Source organism: Odocoileus virginianus, chromosome 1 (genome assembly GCF_023699985.2).
Source record: "Odocoileus virginianus isolate 20LAN1187 ecotype Illinois chromosome 1, Ovbor_1.2, whole genome shotgun sequence".
Taxonomy (NCBI): domain Eukaryota; kingdom Metazoa; phylum Chordata; class Mammalia; order Artiodactyla; family Cervidae; genus Odocoileus; species Odocoileus virginianus.
Genome location: NC_069674.1, coordinates 4,837,050 through 4,854,990, shown reverse-complemented (window position 1 = coordinate 4,854,990; position 17,941 = coordinate 4,837,050). Strand labels below are relative to the sequence as shown.

The window sequence follows — 17,941 nt, the reverse complement described above, 5'->3', positions numbered from 1 at the left end:
ATATAGGCCATTATATTTAGTAAGGTTCCCTATGCTATACAATAGGTGCTTATCAGATATCTACTGTATATATAGCAGTGAATGAGCAGTGACTTATCTATTTTATATATAATAGTGAGTATATGTCAGTCCCAGTCTCCCAATTTATCCCTCCCCTCCCCATTCTGATTTACATTTCTCTGATGATTAGTGTTGTTGAACACCTTTTCATGTACTCAATGTTGGCGTTTTTATGTCTTCTTGGAAAAAAATGTTCAGATTTTCTGTCCATTTTTAAATTACATTGTTTGTTTTTTGCTTTTGAGTTGTGTGAGCTTTTCTTTGAAATTTAGTCTGTATTCAGATGTTCAGCATCACATCACAGAGGTCCATCCATAGAGATTGAGGTGTTAATGTCACAGTTTGAAATGATGCTTTCCTATTTCTGTGCAAATGTTTATTTTGCCTTATACGATGATAGGCACTAAGTAGTAGAGAATGAGAATATCATCAATGATTTGAAATATAGAAATAGTAATACAACATTTATTCAGAGAAAATATTGTTTGTTTCATTTTACTCCATTTTCTATTATATTACAAATTCATTAGATATAATTGCTTTTCTCCTCCCGCCGACATTTTATTTTCTGTGTTGTCTTTTCACTTGGTTTATTTCAAACCCCTAAGCAACCAATTCTTCATTTCTTTTTGCCCATGGTTTCTACTTCTCCATCAGGTTAATGGGCTCTCATTACAACAAGTAATTAATATTATTTGCCTGTTGTCTCTGGCTTCTTGAAATGCCTGCTCAACCTTATTCTTTTCCATCTTGGGTGAGTTTTGTTTTTGGTTTTTTTAGAAACATGATGGCATGTTTTAGAAACATGATGCTCTATTTTCTCCCCAAGATCTGGATTTCCTTCTCATAAATTACATTTCTCCTCCTTTGGAAGTTTGCCGGTGGTTCAGTGGTTAGGACTCTGTACTTTCACTGTTAAGGGCCTGGGTTCTATCCCTGGTCTGGAAACTAAGATCCCACAAACCAAGTGGTCAAAAAAAAAAAAAATTTTTTTTTCCTTAAGTTTCTCTTCTTTCTTCCACTCTCTTCTGATCTCTTCAGCATTTTATTTTCATAAAGTTTTTCTTCTACTGAACTCTCTTATTTTGAACTTAATGAAGTAATGGGTTTCTAGAAGTGCTGAGAGTCCAAAATTTTCTTCATTCTTCATAGTAAACTGTGGAGAGTTCTATAAGTAAATGTAGCCATTTATATTTGAAGTAAGAGTGGGGGACATTTGGATTCAGTACCCCAACTTGAACATGTGTTCCGTATCAACTCAGTGTCAGGAACTACCCAGATACCAGGAATTAACTTGGCCAACAGGCAAGGAATCTCAATCAGGCAAACTTGTCCTTTAGAGATATTAGAAAGTAGACGGAAGATAACTAGAAAAGACAAGAGTCACATGCATCTCTTGCTACAGCCACGGACTCATGACACTGGGTAGATGATCAGGCTAGAGTGAGTGAATGAAGGAAGCTGTTTTGAAACCTCCTGGATGGTGTGGGGCTGTGTAAACACCCAACTTCCATCCCCTGCTACAGGCAGAGAAACTGAATGTCTCCTCACCTTCCTTGGAATCCACCAGCATGCTCCTCAAAGGGAACCTGGCTCCTCAGAGGGACTGGCACTCTGGCCAGTCTTAAAGCCGCCCTGCAAGCAGAGACCTGCTGATCTACTCGACAGGCTCCGCCTCCCCATCCCAGGGGTCAGATCTCTGCCCCCTCCAACTCTCTCCCCTTCCTTCCCTTGTGGCTATTTCCTCCTATCAGTCTCTTGCATGAAAATCCTGTCCTGGCACCAATTTAGCAGAGGACCTGATCTGGTCCTCTGTAAGAAATGTAAGATTACCTTGAAATCTAGATGTGTCCTCCTGAGTGAATGACCTTCCTCTTCTCAAAAGTCACTCAAGGAGAGATAACTTCAGTTTATAACCAACCACCTCACCGGCTCGCCCCACCCTCACAGCCACTCCCTACACCACTCCCTAAGGGAACAGCAGTCCACACCTCACACCTCCCCCACTTCACCTAACCAGACACACCCCTTCCTCATTTGTAAGTATTAATATTCATCTCTTTGAGGCAAGTAAGCTTATCTTTTGAATATACTATCCCTTTCTTCTCTTACTAACACATAATTACTACATTAATAATAAAATGTCTTGCATAAAAACAGCATTTTTGTTTCTTTCCTGAGCCCTTTATTGGAGAAGGAAATGGCAGTCCACTCCAGTATTCCTGCCTGGAGAACTCCATGGACAGAGGAGCCTGGTGGGCTACAGTCTGTGGGGTCGCAAAGAGCTGGACACAACTGAGCGACTAACACTGAGCCCTTTATAGAAACATTACTTCATCTGATCCACATAGACTCTGTGAGAGTAGCCAGAACCAATATGATCAGACCCACTTCATAGACACAGAAACTGAGACCCAAACTAATCTTCGGGATGGGGTGGTAGGGGTCAGCTTCCAAGTCTGCCTAGTGAAGGCTTGAACCCTATGACATCTAAGTCCTCTTCCACTTGTAAAATGGTACGATTTCCATCATTTGTCTGAAGTCACAAAGCTAGTGGTTAGTGGTGGATTAGTGATCTGAGATGAAGATGAATTTTCTCCCACACAGCCTTGTCTTTGCTGACAACAGTGGCTAACATTTATTAGCTGGCCCTGTTTGCTTGGCCCTGAGCTAATTACTTACAGGAGTACTGCAACGCCTATCAGCACCCCAGTATCTAAAAGTATGTAGACTTCAGTTCTACACTCACTTATCAGGAAGTGACCCCACCCTTGCTTTAAGGACATGCTCTGGTTGGCTGGTTAGTTTACCCTGATCAAGGCTTTCCATTCTCCTGGCCAGTCACTGGTTGAAGGCCTGGGCCAGGCGGTCCAAGCAGAGTGAACTGCAGCATTCTGGCCTGGAATGCAGGATGGGAAGCGCACTGTCCCCTAGTGAACCTAAATTAGGAACTACTGGCGTTATGGCACCAGCAACCTCTTTGTGCCCTGAGGGGAAGCCGCAGGACTGCCCTTGGGGCTGACAGTTTCTATGAGATGTCTGTATCTCTAAAACTATGAGCAAACTACAGAGGCAAAGAACAATGAAGACACTGAGAACCGGGGAGTTACTAAACTTGCCCCGACTCACACTGCCTGTTTGGGGTGCTGAGGACTAGATTTCATCTTTCCAGCAAACTACCCGGGGTTCTCTGGGCCTAAGCAGGTAGATGATGCAACCCTGTGCAGGGGTCCAGAGAGCTCACTGCTGAGCAGAACCCCAGCAGTACGTCTGAGGGAGACGAAGGAAGGGGAAACTAGAGGGGGCGTCTTCCTATTTTGCTTTCCTGCCTAAGGTTGAACCCAGGACAGGGCCCCAGCTGCCCAGCAGAGCCTCATGGCAACACTGACTCCTTCCCTTCGGCCAAGCAAAGCGCCTCTGAGACTGCCCTGGAGGAGGAAAGCGCTGCCAGCCAAGTATCCACCCACCTGGGGTCAGGGTGAGAGCAGGCAGCGAGCACACGCTGTGACAGCTGGAGAAGAGGGGGGCAAGTGGGTGGCCTGGGGGCCACAGGCCTTGTCTCTCACTCTCCTTGTCAGAGAACAGCCAGAAATAAAGCACACAAAGACAGACAGAATAGTGACCAACGGAAGAGCCATTTTCCAGTTCACTTACTTATAGGTGTGTCTATACAACTCGGATGGAACCAGAGTTTGGTTAGTTCACTTGACCACAGCTAATGTTCCATTCATATTTATTCATCAAGGATTTACAGAGTGCCTACTTTGTGCCCTGGAGATACAGCTCTGGAAAAACACCAAAAAGGCACCTGTGTCCAGGGGACCAGACAGGTAAATAAACAAGATGATTCCAGACCATGCTCATACTCTGAAGGAAATAACAGGGTGATATGGCAGTAACTGATCATGCTACATACAGGGTGAGAAGTACCTCCCGGGGTGACGTGAGGAAACAGTAGCAAGTGCAAAGGCCCTGTGGCAAGAAGTCACTGTTCTTGGGGTGCAGTAACCAGAGGCAGGAGAGGCAGCCAGGATCCTCTAAGGCAGAACCTTGGAGGCCACTGCAGGAGCTTTGTAAAGACCCTCTGTGACAGCTGGAACGGGGGTGAGACGCACCAGTCTGATGGAATCTCTCCATGCAGCGCTGGAATCTGACCTGGGTTTAAGTTCGATATCAACCGCCCTCTTTCATAAGCTTGGGAAAGCTACTGGAGTGTCCTCATTTGAATAATCAAGGGTTCTCCTGCAGGAAAGTAAAAGACTTGTGTGGGGATTTGCTCCAACCCTCAGCTCTTTCAGACAATTCATCCTTACAGACAAATGCAGACACTTAACAAAACTGGCACGAATTAAACACACACACACACACACACACTCCTTAAACTGTCAGATAACCGTATTGCATAAACAACAGATATTAAGAGTAGATTCCTCAAGGAAAAATAACTGGTTATGTTGCTGCTAATCAAGTTTGTCATTCTAGTCTCACATGGTCCTTTAAGAACTGAATCTCCATCCCAGGGCTGGGTGGATCTGGGCGTTTCAGTTCATTTTCCGTTTCAAAGACGCAAAGCAATAACCATCTCAACGCTGATATTTCTGTTTATCCCTGCCTCTCCCCTTTACGTTGAGTTCAGGGGAAGGCAGCGTGGGAGGGCAGTGAAGCCAGGGAGGGGACGAGGGAATGGAAGCGTAGGGCGGAGAAAGGGCGCGCGGTGAAGACCTGACGGACTGGACCCCGGGAGGAAACCTGGAGTGAGCAAGAGATTTCAGGAAAGAAAGGGAAAATGCGAACTGACGCAAAGGAGGAAAGGGGCAGGAGGCGAGCGCGCGGGCAGCGCTGGACGCGGAGACCCAGGGTAGGCGGGGCAGGAGGGCGGGGTGCTCCCGGCTCGGGCTCACGGACGACGGAAGAGAGGCGGGGAGAAAGACACAGTGGACATGTTAGATATTGGGAAAGGAGAAGAGGCGAGAGACAGGAGCGGAAAGGGGGCTGGAGGGATGCTGGTCACTGAGGACGCCCGCTAGGGCCGAGAGCTGAGACACCTTCCCGGGCTCGGCTCCCCGAGAGTGGAGTGGTGGGGGTTAAGGCCGCCGCAGAGGGGGCGGGGCGGCGGGCGCGAGGCCAATGGAAGGGCGAACCGGGGCGGAACGGGGCAGGGCCGCGGGCGTGGAGCCAATGGGAGAACGACTCGACGTGAGGGCGGGGCGCCGGGGCCGCTCGAGGGCCAATGGGAAGGGAGTAGGGGCGGGGGCGGGGCCCCGGGCGAATGGGAATCCGAGCCAGGGGCGAAGGCGGGGCGCTCGCGGGGAGGAGGCGAGAGGACCAATGGGCGGATGAGCCGCAGCGCGCCGTCGGCCGCCCGGCCCAGCGCCGGCGCTGGGGGAAGGGAGGGAAAGGGACCCGGAAGGCGGTGGGGGCGGGGAGACGGGCTGACAACCTGTCAAATCCACTTGGGGACGAACTAGGTCACGCGCCTCCCGGAGCCAGGGCACCCTCCCCCAGCCCCGTGAGGCCCGGCGGGTGGCCCCGCGGGGCCTGGCCTGGCTGCTTCCTTTTCCGGCCGGCGGTGGGGGCGGGGCGGCCGGCCGGGACACCTGCCTCCCCGGCTCCACGGCCTCCCGCCGCTCGCAGGAGCCTGTCCGCCTGGTCGCTCCCTGACGAACCGGGCCCACCGTCGCGGCCCCTCAGTTGGGAACGTGTGTCTCCTGAGCGGGCGCGCCAAGTTGAGAACCCCGCCCCGCTCACTCCTCACGCCTCAGCCCCGCCGCCCTCACGGCGCCCTACCGAGGGGGCCGTGGACGCGTCCTGGCCGGGCCCGCGTTTGCGGAAGCAGCCGGCCGCGCACTACTTGGCGCGGAAGGACCCGCGGGCGGCGGAGGGATCCCGGGAGCACCGCCTCCAGAGCCGCCGCCGCCGCCGGGTCTCGCGGGTGACTGCGGGCTGCTGTGGGCACCCCGCCTGGCCCCGACGGGCCGCGCGTGGAGCAGGCCCGGCGCCGCCGCTCTGAGCCTCGCGGCCTTTCGTCCCCGCTCACCGGTGTCCACCGGAGGGGCACCGGGCTCCCCTCGCTGGGCGGCGGGCAACACGAGCCGCGGGCTGACTGGTCGGCAGGCCGAGGACGGCGCTTTGTGTCCGGGCGGGCATAAGCAGGGACGCGCTCGCTGTCCCCCGTCCCGGCCCAGCTGGTCGGTCGGTCGTCCAGACGCTGCTTCCCGCGTCACCTGGACACGTAGGGCTTAGACTGTTCCCCGGCGAATGCAGTGAAATAAAAGCCTCACGTAGAAGTCAGCACTCGTCCCGGTCGGGGATCATAAACGCTCCAACATCATTGCGTAGGATTTATGCCCCCGTGTGTCTCCTCCTTAGACCATAAGTCCGCTTCTCTTCAACACGGATCCAGAAGAGAGCTATATCCATCTTTTTTAAGGTTTTCAAAATGGATGTTGATGCACAGTCTTAAGTAAGCAATGCTTACGCTCATATGTGGAGTCCCTTCATGATATTCCTCGATGCCAGTTTTGCTGAGTTTTGCGTTGAATGGACAGAATGTCTTTGTTTTATTTTTACTAGTTGGCCATTCAAATTAGGTTAATTTCTCCCCTAAACAAGGTGATGCATTGTTTGAACTGACGGTGACCAACTCCTCTACTCCTTTCCCAAACTGTATGTGAGCTAAGGGTGAAATGTAGATTAAAAACGTTAAAATTTGAACAGTAAATTTAAATTTTTGACAGGTATTTGAAGTGTTTCTTTGCAATATTACTGTGAAGTGGAACAAAGGGAAAAACATTTCCTTTTCATTCACATTTCTTTGAATAAATATTTCTTGAATATATACAGGCGTCGTGTGCTAACATTTGCATGTGTTTACAGGTGAAGCATTGTGCTCATTCTTTTTATTACTTTACCAAGTGCATATTTCGTCAATAAAATAATTTTTTTCCTTTTAAAAGTTTAGCCGTGAATTAAACACATATTAGCTAACACACTGGGGGAAAAAAACAACAATATGCTATGTCATCTGTGTACAGAATTACACATGTACATTTTTGCATTTATCATGGTCACCAAGAAAGAAAACTATGGACAAAGTTAAACAAACAAACAAACCAAAAAAACCCCTGAAAACTAAAATGTCCTTTAAGTTCAACATACATGAGCTTGATCATTAATTAGGTTGAAGAAACACGGTATTTATTACTCTATAATATAAGATAATAAAGGGTTGGTCAAGACGTCCAACCTTTACAAAATTAAAATCTGGGAATTCCCTGGTCCAGTGGTTAGGACTTAGAGCTTTCACTACAGGACTTCAAGTTCCATGCCTGGTGAGGGAACTAGGAACCTGCAAGCCACGAGTACAGCTAAAATGATTAATGAATGACTGAATGAAAAATAAGGTAAAGTAAAAATTAACAATAAAAAGACCTCTTAGATTTCATTATTGTCTGAGGCGACTTAGCATGTCACATTTTTACAGTTGATACTCTCTAAGAAGGGGCTCTGCAAGTGGCGCAGTGGTAAAGAATCCACCTGCCAAAGCAGGAGGCACAAGCGACTCAGGTTCTAACCCTGGGTAGGGAAGATCCCCTGGAGTAGGCAACCAACTCCAATATTTTTGCCGGGAAAATTCCATGGACAGAGGAGCTTGGCCAGCTATATAGTCCATCAGGTCACAAAGAGTCTGACACGACTGAGTGAGCACGCACTAAGAAGACAAAACAATGTGTTTTTCTTCAGCAAATGAACCACAAGATAGTCTACTGAAAATTGCCACTGAAAACATGAGAATGAAATTTACATCCTTATACAAAACTGGGGCTTCCCCGGTGGCTCAGCGGTAAAGAATCTGCCTGTAATGCAGGAGCCACAGAAGCCTCCGGTTTGATCCCTGGATCAGGAAGATCCCATGGAGGAGGAAATGACAACCCACTCCAGTATTCTTGCCTGGGAAATCCCATGGACAGAGGAGCCTGGCGGGCTACAGTCCATGGCGTCATGTTAGACATGACTGAAGCAACTTAGCAGAGCACAGCACATACAAAACTTGCATGTTGCATTTAGGTACGAGAACTAAGTATCACATTAATAAGTAAAATTAGAGATTTTTAAGTTTAAACAAGTACAGTATTGAAACAATCATCTCGCTGCTTTAGGGTATACTTTCTCTCCTATCATGGGATTCCCTGACAGTTCAGTTGGTAAAGAATCCACCTGCAATGCAGGAGACTCAGGTTTGATTCCTGGGTCGGGAAGATCCGCTGGAGAAGGGATAGTCTACCCACTCCAGTATTCCTGAGCTTCCCTTGTGGCTCGGCTGGTGATGAATCCGCCTGCAATGTGGGAGACCTGGATTTGATTTCTGGGTAGGGAAGATCCCCTGGAGAAGGAAAAGGCTACCCACTCCATGGCCTGGAGAAGTCCATAGTCTGTATAGTCCACAGGGTCACAAAGAGTGACACGACTGAGTCACTTTCACTTTCACTCCTTTAACAGAGGGTTAAAAACAGCATTTCTTAAAATGCTTAAAATTTAATAAGATGTGTCACATTTTTTAAAGTTCTAATTTCATAAGCAAGCTAACTCCTTCCATTTCTCTCCTCAAATATGAAAATTAAAAACATTCTGCCTTAATTATTTCTTCTGTTGTACCCCTTGCTAGCAAATCCTTTGGGAATAGATTGGGAAAATTAATTACCTTTATAAATGGAGTTACTGTTTTGCCTAAACACTGCATGTGTAATTCCCTCCTATATGGAGGATTTTTATAATTCCCTACCCAAATGTCTTGGAACAGCTTTATTTCTCAGTTGGTAGTGGATTTCATGGGTTTCCCAGTGGGTAAAGAATCCACCTGCAAATGCAGGAGATGCTAGTTCAATTCCTGGGTCAGGAAGATCCCCTGGAGGAGGGTATGGCACCCCACTCCAGTATTCTTGCCTGGAGAATCCCATGGACAGAGGAGTCTGGTGGGCTGCAGTTCATGGGGTCACAAAGAGTCAGACATGAGTGAAGTGAATAAGCACTGAGTGCATTTCTTGGACCAGAAGAAAGAGTAGGCAACCTCTTCTATTGGGGAGGAAGGTGCGTGGCTTTCCCACAGGGTAAAGACATCCTCTAGCCAGGTACAGATGTGAGGGCTGGACCAAAAAGAAGGCTGACTGAAGAACTGATGCTTTCGAATTGCGGTCCTGGAGAAGACTCTTTAGAGTCCCTTGGACTGCAAGGAGATCAAATCAGTAAATCCTAAAGGAAATCAACCCTGAATATGCATTGGAAGGACTGCTGCTGAAGCTGAAGCTCCAGTACTTTGGCCATCTGATGTGAAGAGCCGACTCATTGGAAAAGACCCTGATGCTGGGAAAGATTGAGAGCAAGAGAAGGGGATGGCAGAGGATGAGATGGTTGGATGGCATCACTGACTCAGTGGACATGCGTTTGAGCAAACTCCAGGAGATGGTGAAGGACAGGGGAGCCTGGTGTGCTGCAGTCCATGGGGTCGAAGAGAGTCGGACATCATTGAGCGACTGAAGAACAACAACAAAAGACGTCCTCAGGCCAGCTCAGCTGAGGCTTCGTGGTTGGGAATTCAGTTCGGACCAAAAGAGGTTAAAGAGTCTATGAATCGGGAGCCAACATGCCTTGAGTTAAAGGTTGCAAACCTGTGGTCTCCAGAGGTGTTTTGCTTGCCTCTCAGGATATTGAGAGATTTTAAAATTAGTGTCCCAAGATTTTTTAAACAATGGGAGACTTCAAATGAATATACAGAATTGTAGCTTCTCTTGAAAATTAGACTAATACGGCTCATTTCTTGCCTGGTTAGTGGTGCTCTGGCTGACTAGCCGCTTCCCTCTTCAGTCGGGGTATATATGATATGGGCTTCCGGGGTGGTGCTAGTGGTAAAGAACCCGCCTGCCAGTGCAGGAGACGTAAGAAACATGCTTTCAATCCCTGGGTTGTGAATATCCTGTGGAGGAAGGCATGAAAACCCACTCCAGTATTCTTGCCTGGAGAATCCCATGGACAGAGGAGCCTGGCGGCCTGTGGTCCACGGGGTCGCAAAGAGTTGGAGGTGACTGAAGCAACTTAGCACTCACACACATACATGCTATACCCTCGGCCTGGTGCGATCAGTTACCTTGGCTACCTGACCCCTGGAGGAATGAGTGTTTGGAATACCTGCTCTAGGCATATAAAATTGTGAAAGTCTTCATCACAGGGAGAAGGTAGACTTAGGAAGAAGAGACGACCCTAGGTTTTTGCTCTGAGTAAACATAATGAGCTCAGAAATGAAAAGTCAGTGGAATTATATATGGCAACTAGTTGCATCTCATGATGCCCCTTATCAGGCCCCTGGCACAGGGCAATGTTGGGTTGTGTCAAGTTAAGTTTTTAATTAAAAATGGAAATTGTTTGTGTGTATGTGCTGTACTTTCTGCTTGCAGAGTTACTGCCTTGGTTCAAATGAATTTCACTGAAAGTCTTGGCTAGTAGAACCCAGGAACAGTAGTCAGTTGTGAAAGTCTGTGCAAGAAGGGATCCCCCAAATGCTACAGAATAATCATAACGATAATGACAACAATGCCTTGACATTACTGAGCAGTGACCATGTGCTGGGCATTGTTCTAGGTGTTTTATCTGAATTATTTAGTTTTGGCCATGCCACGTGGCTTTCGGGATCTTAGTTCCCCAACCAGATCAGAGATTGAACCCGGGCCCTCAGCAGTGGAAGCTCGGGGTCCTAACCACTGGACCAGAGAGAATTCATCATTATTATATTTTAGTTTCCCATTTGCTGCCTCATCTTCCTTGTCCTCTTGAAGCTACCTTGAACCCTCTAAGACCCAGACATGAGGTGACTATTCTAGTTTTCTGTAGCTTCAGTTCAGTTCAGTTGCTCAGTCATGTCCGACTCTCTGCAATCCCATGGACTGCAGCACGCCAGGCCTCCCTGTCTATCACCGACTCCCAGAGCTTGCTCAAACTCATGCCCATTGAGTCGGTGATGCCATCCAACCATCTCATCCTCTGTCATTCCCTTCTCCTCCCACCTTCAATCTCTCCCAGCATCAGGGCTTTTTCCCAAAGAGGTGGTTCTTCACATCAAGTGGTCAAAGTATTGGTGTTTCTTGCCCTGTCTTGGGGCTTTTCTTGTCATGGTCTGTGTGTCTTCCTGTCGACATCAGACCTCTCACCTCAGCAGGAAATATTCCTTTTCTTTTCTTTTTCTTTTTTTTGAAATATTCCTTTTCTAGGGCAGAGAGGAGAGAAAATCAGCCGAGACTGGGACAACAGATGTAAAAGGAAGAGACAGAAATAAGATGGGTAGCGCTAAGGACGTATAAAGCCACTGCCTGCTCTTTCCAGCCATAACACCACCATCATCAAAAGCAACAAGCCCAGTAAGACGGCAGCACACCAGAAGAGGCCCCAAGTTTGTGTGCAGGCGGATTGTGTGTCTGACGATCGCTGGGAGAGTAGAGGAGACCACGTGAGCAGTTACACTCGGGTAGAGTCCAGATACACCACTGGGGGAAGAGCACACAGAATGCACTTTCATATAGCGGAATGTTTGTGAACATTTTAGTAAGATGGCTCAATGCCATATCAGATGAAGAAACAGCTGAAAATAAAATCACCTAGAAAAACATATTGAGGGGAAGTCCCTGGCGGTCCAGTGGTTAGGGCTCCGTGGTTTCACTGCCAAGAGCCTGGGTTCAACCCCTCGTTGGGGAACTAAGTTCCTGCAGGTCTCAAGGTGAGGCCAGGAACAAACCACACACACACATTTTTAGGAGTTAAAATACTATTTCAGATTTTTAATTGATTAAGGTGTTTTATCAGGTTTTGCTGGTGGCTCAGTGGTAAAGAATCCACCTGCCAATGCAGGAGACATGGGTCCAATCCCTGATCCGGGAGGACGCCACCTGTCGAGGAACAACTAATGCCACTACCATGGAGCCTGTGCTCTAGACTCTGGGAGCCACAGCTACCGAGCCCACGTGCGGCAGCTTCTCAAGTCCACGAGCCCCGGAGCCCCTGCTCCGAGACAAGAGAAGCCACTGCAATGAGGAGCCCGTGCACTGCAGCTAGAGAGTGGCCCCTGCTCACTGCAACTAGAGAAAGTCTGAGTGGCAACCAAGGCCCGGCACTGCCAAAAATAAATTAATAAAATTATACACACACACACACACACACACACACACATATATATAATTCTATCTACATATTTAAAAGGCTAGAAGATGGGAAGGAAATGGCAACCTGCTCCAGTATTCTTGCCTGGAAAAGTCCATGGGCAGAGGAGCCTGGCGGGCTACAGTCGTGGGGTCACATGACTGAGCACATGTGCGTGAGGGTGCAGGGAGATGGGTTGGTAACAGTAAACTGGCAGAACTAAAAAAAAGAATAAAAGGCTAGAAGAAAGCTTGTCAAAATAGTAGTGGTCTGTGTGGGTTAGTGGCTCAGTCGTGTCCGACTCTGCGATCCCATGGACTGTAGCCTGCCAGGCTCCTCTGTCCAGGGGATTTTCCAGGCAAGGATACCGGAGTGGGTTGGAATTTCCTTCTCCAAGTAGTGGTCTGGATTTCGAGAAAATTTTCTAGTGATCATAAAGTAGTTACATAAACAAAAGAAGATAAATAAGAACTAGGAGGAAAAGTTAAAAATCAAGCTGAGAAAAATGGACCTACTGAGCTTTAGTTCCATGAAAGAAATGAAAAATGATATCCTGCTTTGACAGAGGGTACCATCTCCAGATGTCAGAAGTGTTCTCCAGGCATCTCAGGGGACTGGGCCAGAAAGGATGGAGGGCTGAGCAGAATCTCCTCCCAGGGCTGGAGCAGAAACCTGCAGTACACGTCCACTGATGCCTCACCTGTGATGCCAGCTCTGAGCAGAGAAGGATGGCATATAATGTGGCCCCCTACTGCAGCTCTTGGAGCCTGTTGGCCCCCAGTTCCTTTAAGAAGGATTCATATGTGATCCAGAGCATCTGAGAAGTTATTCCAGCTTGCTAGTGTTGCCATAATGAGGTACCGCGAGTTGAGTGGCATAAACAGTAGAGGTTTATTTTCTCAGCCTTCTGTAGGCTGGAAGACTGGGACCAAGGCACTGCAGGGCTTGTTTCATCTGTGGTCTCTCTCACTGACTTGTGGGTGACGGCCTTTCTGATGTGTCCACACATGGCTGTCCCTCTGTATCTGTCCGAACCTCTTCTTAAAAGGACACCACTCAGATTGGATTCAGTTCAGTTCAGTCAGTCCTGTCCGACTCTGAGTGACCCCATGCACTGCCGCACGCCAGGCTTCCCTGTTGATCACCAACTCCCAGAGCTTGCTCAAACTCGTGTCCATCTAGTCGGTGATGCCATCCAACCATCTCCTCCTCTGTCGGCCCCTTCTCCTCCCGCCTTCAGTCTTTCCCAGCATTAGGGTCTTTTCCAGTGAGTCAGTTCTTCACATCCAGTGGCCAAAGTATTGGAGTTTTGGCTTCAGCATCAGTCCTTCCAATGAATATTCAGGATTGATTTCCTTTAGGATTGACTGGTTGCATCTCCTCGAGTCCAAGGGACTCTCAAGAGTCTTCTCCAACACCATGGTTCAAAAGCAACAATTCTTCAGTGCTCAGCTTTCTTTATAATCCAATACTCACATCCATACATGACTACTGGAAACACCATAGCTTTGACTAGATGAACCTTTGTTGGCAAAGTAATGTCTCTGTTTTTAAATATTCTGTCTAGGTTGGTCATAGCTTTTCTGCCAAGGAGCAAGCATCTTTTCATTTCATGGCTGCAATCACCACCTGCAGTGATTTTGGAGCCAAAAAAAAAAAAAAAAAAGTCTCTCACTGTCTCCATTGTTTCCCCATCTATTTGCCATGAAGTGGTGCGACCAGATGCCATGATCTTAGTTTTCTGAATGTTGAATTTTAAGCCAACTTTTTCACTCTCCTCTTTCACTTTCTTTCTTTTTTTTTTTTTTTGGCCAGGGGAAAATATCCTTTTTATTCAATTTTTTAAAAATTAAGATATATTCTTTAAACAAAATTTCTAATTTTATGAAAGGCATAAGGGTAACAGTTTGTCTTTACTTCTATTGGGAAGGAAGAGGGAGACAGAGTTGAGTGTATCCTTCAAAGTTTTTTCTAATTTAAAATCAAGATAGACATCTGATCTTGATATAAGAATTTTCCTATTGAGGTATAATTTACATAGAACACTATATTGGTTTCAGACATACAATTGAATCATTCCATATTTGTATATATTGCAAAATAATCATCACAGTAAGTCTAGTTAACATCCATCACCGTACACAGTCATAGATTTTTTTCTTGTGATGAGAACTTTTAAGATTACTCTCAGCAACTTTTAAACATGCAATACAGTATTGTTAATGATACTCACCATGTTATACTCAAGACATTCTTTAGTTCTTCTTTGCTTTCTGCCATAAGTGTGGTGTCACCTGCATATCTGAGGTTATTGATATTTCTCCCAGCAATCTTGATTCCAGCTTGTGTTTCATCCAGCCCAGTGTTTCTCATGAAGTAGTCTGCATATAAGTTAAATAAGCAGGGTGACAATACACAGCCTTGACATACTCCTTTCCCGATTTGGAACCACTCTGTTGCTCCATGTCCAGTTCTAACTGTTGCTTCTTGACCTGCATACAGATTTCTCAGGAGGCAGGGCAGGTGGTCTGGTATTCCCATCTCTTCAAGGATTTTCCACAGTTTGCTGTGATCCACATAGTCAAAGGCTTTGGTGTAGTCAATAAAGCAGAAGTAGATATTTTTCTGGAACTCTCTTGCTTTTTTGATGATCCAACAGATGTTGGCAATTTGATCTCTGGTTCCTCTGTCTTTTCTAAAACCAGTTTGAACATCTGGAAGTTCACTGTTCATATACTGTTGAAGTTTGGCTTGGAGGATTTTGAGCATTCCTTTGCTAGCGTGTGAGATGAGTGTAATTGTGCAGTAGTTTGAACATTCTTTGGCATTGCCTTTCTTAGGGATTGGAATGAAAACTGATTTCCAGTCCTGTGGCCACTGCTGAGTTTTCCAAATTTGCTGGCATATTGAGTGCAGCACTTTCACAGCATCATCTTTTAGGATTTGAAATAGCTCAACTGGAATTCCATCACCTCCACTAGCTTTGTTCGTAGTGATGCTTCCTAAGGCCCAGTTGACTTCACATTCCAGGATATCTGGCTCTAGGTGAGTGATCACACCATCGTGTTTATCTGGGTGATGAAGATCTTTTTTGTATAGTTCTTCTGTGTATTCTTGCCACCTCTTCTTAATATCTTCTGCTTCTGTTAGGTCCATACCATTTCCTTTACTGTGTCCATCTTTGCGTGAAATATTCCCTTGGTATCTCTAATTTTCTTGAAGAGATCTCTAGACTTTCCCATTCTATTGTTTTCCTCTATTTCTTTGCATTGATCACTGAGGAAGGCTTTCTTATCTCTCCTTGCTATTCTTTGGAACTCTGGATTCAAATGGGTGTATCTTTCCTTTTCTCCTTTGCTTTTCACTTCTCTTCTTTTCAGAGCTATTTGTATGGCCTCCTCAGGCAACCATTTTGCTTTTTTTGCATTTCTTTTCCTTGGGGATGGTCTTGATCCCTGCCTCCTGTACAATGTCAGGAACCTCCATCCATTGTTCTTCAGGCACTCTGTCTATCAAATCTAATCCCTTGAATCTATTTGTCACTTCCACTGTATAATTGTAAGGGTTTTGATTTAAGTCGTAACTGAATGGTCTAGTGGTTTTCCCTACTTTCTTCAATTTAAGTCCTAATTTGGCAATAAGGAGTTCGTGATCTGAGCCACAGTCCGCTCCTGGTCTTGTTTTTGCTGACTGTATAGAGCTTCTCCATCTTTGGCTGCAAAGAATATAATCAGTCTGGTTTTGGTATTGACCATCTGGTGATGTTCATGTGTAGAATCTTCTCTTGTGTTTTTGGAAGAGGGTGTTTGCTATGACCAGTGCGTTTTCTTAGAAAAATTTGGTTCTTGTTCTGATGGGGAGGGCCATATCAGTAAATCTTTAATTCAGTTTTCTGTTGAAGGGCAGGGCTGTGTTCCCTTCCTGTTGTTTGACTTGAGGCCGAACTATTGTGGAGGTAATTCTGAGCCACCAGGGAAGTCTCAGAGGTAATGAAGATAATGGCGACCTCCTTCAAAAGGTCCCATGCAGGCACTGCTGCACTCAGTGCCCCGACCCTGCAGCAGGCCACTGCAAACCCACGCCTCCACCAGAGACTCCTGGACACTCCCGGGCAAGTCTGGGTCAGTCTCTTGTGGGGTCACTGCTCCTTTCTCCGGGGTCCTGGTGCACAAGGTTCTGTTTGTGCCCTCCAAGAGTCTGTTTCCCCAGTCCTGTGTAAGTTCTGGCAGCTCTATGGTAGGGTTAATGGCAACCTCCTCCAAAAGGGCTTATGCCATACCCAGGTCCACTGCACCCAGAGCCTCTGCCCCTGTAGCAGGCCACTGCTGACCCATATGAGATACAAACCCAACCCAGGTTGGATTAGGACCCATCTTAATGGGGCTTTCCTGGTGGCTCAGATGGTAAAGAATCTGCTGGCAATGCAGGAGACCCAGATTCCATCCCTGGGTTGGGAAGATACCTGGAGAAGGGAATACCCACTCCAGTATTCTTGCCTGGAGAATCTCATGAACAATGGAGCCTGATGGGCTACAGTCCATGGAGTCACAGAGTTGGACACGACTGAGTGACTAACACTAATGTTCATTATCCCCTCAAAGACCTGTCTCCAAAACCAGTCACTTTCTGGGGCCCTGGAGGTTAGGGCTTGAATATGAGTTTTGGGGTGACACAGTGCAGACTGTAGCAGAAGGTCAGGGTGGTTGGAGAAGTTGGCAGTATTTACTGAGACACTTGGGTGATTATCCTTGAATCAGAAGGATGGAAATGAGGCTGTTTGGGTCCTAGTAGGAAAAGTGGTGTGACTATAAAGGGGTGCGGCCTTCAAGAGGAAGGAAGGAAATGTCTGGTTGGAGTAGTTAGCTGTGTTTTCAGAAAATTTTGGCCAGTTGGCTCCATTTAAATTCTGTAGCATGGAAGAAAACCATCTTAAGACCTAACCTCTAGATAGAACATTCCAATCTAGAGGATTACTAGAACTGAGGAAGGTAAGACAACAGCAGATCTGTTGCATACCTGAAATGATCTTCTCAATACCTCCTTTAATTTAATGTATAGGAACTGCATCCTGCCTACTTGGGAATCTCCTAGAAAGTACATGTACAGCACCCACCAACAACTGCGCCCGTAGAACTCGCAGCTCCGTGACAACACACTGCAGCACCCTGGGGCCTGGCACATTTCTTGTGTTGTCTGTAATGAAAGATGAAGTGGCGTCTCAAGAAGGTGAAAGCAAAAACAAGGACAAGGAGAGCAACGATAAACAACAACAAGACAAACTGCAGCTTGACTTGACCTTTCCTGCAGTAAAAGAATTTTGAATTTGAGCCAAAGAATTCTCCATTTCATTCTGTAGCAGGCTCCGGTCCCTTTTGGAAAAGGTAAGGGTACATATGATGAATAAATAATATCACCATATTTGGCTTCAGTAGGAAAAAACCCTGCAAGTGCAAGCAACCGTCTCTCCCTTGTTTCAATATTAAATTGCTTAGTTGGTCTAAAGCAAAGCTTTAAAAATTAAAAAAAAAAAACTGCCTGGCACACATATCACTTAGTATAAACCCAGAGGAAATCAGCCAGCTTAAGCAAATGGCACTGGGTCAACTCTGACTTTCTTGTCTACTGTACTCCTTTTTATGTAGGCCTCACAGGATTTGTATTTTGCTGCAGCCCTGGGGCACAGAAAGCTTAAATGATGCTT

General features: G+C 46.7%; 1 long non-coding RNA gene across 1 annotated transcript; it reads left to right on the top strand.

Annotated features, from left to right (window-relative positions):
- The first annotated feature begins 4,627 nt into the window (after positions 1 to 4,627).
- LOC139034367 (uncharacterized) lies at positions 4,628 to 17,576 on the top strand. Its single transcript, XR_011486823.1, has 2 exons — positions 4,628 to 4,918; positions 17,299 to 17,576. It is a non-coding gene; the product is annotated as an uncharacterized lncRNA (long non-coding RNA).
- Positions 17,577 to 17,941: the final 365 nt, after the last annotated feature.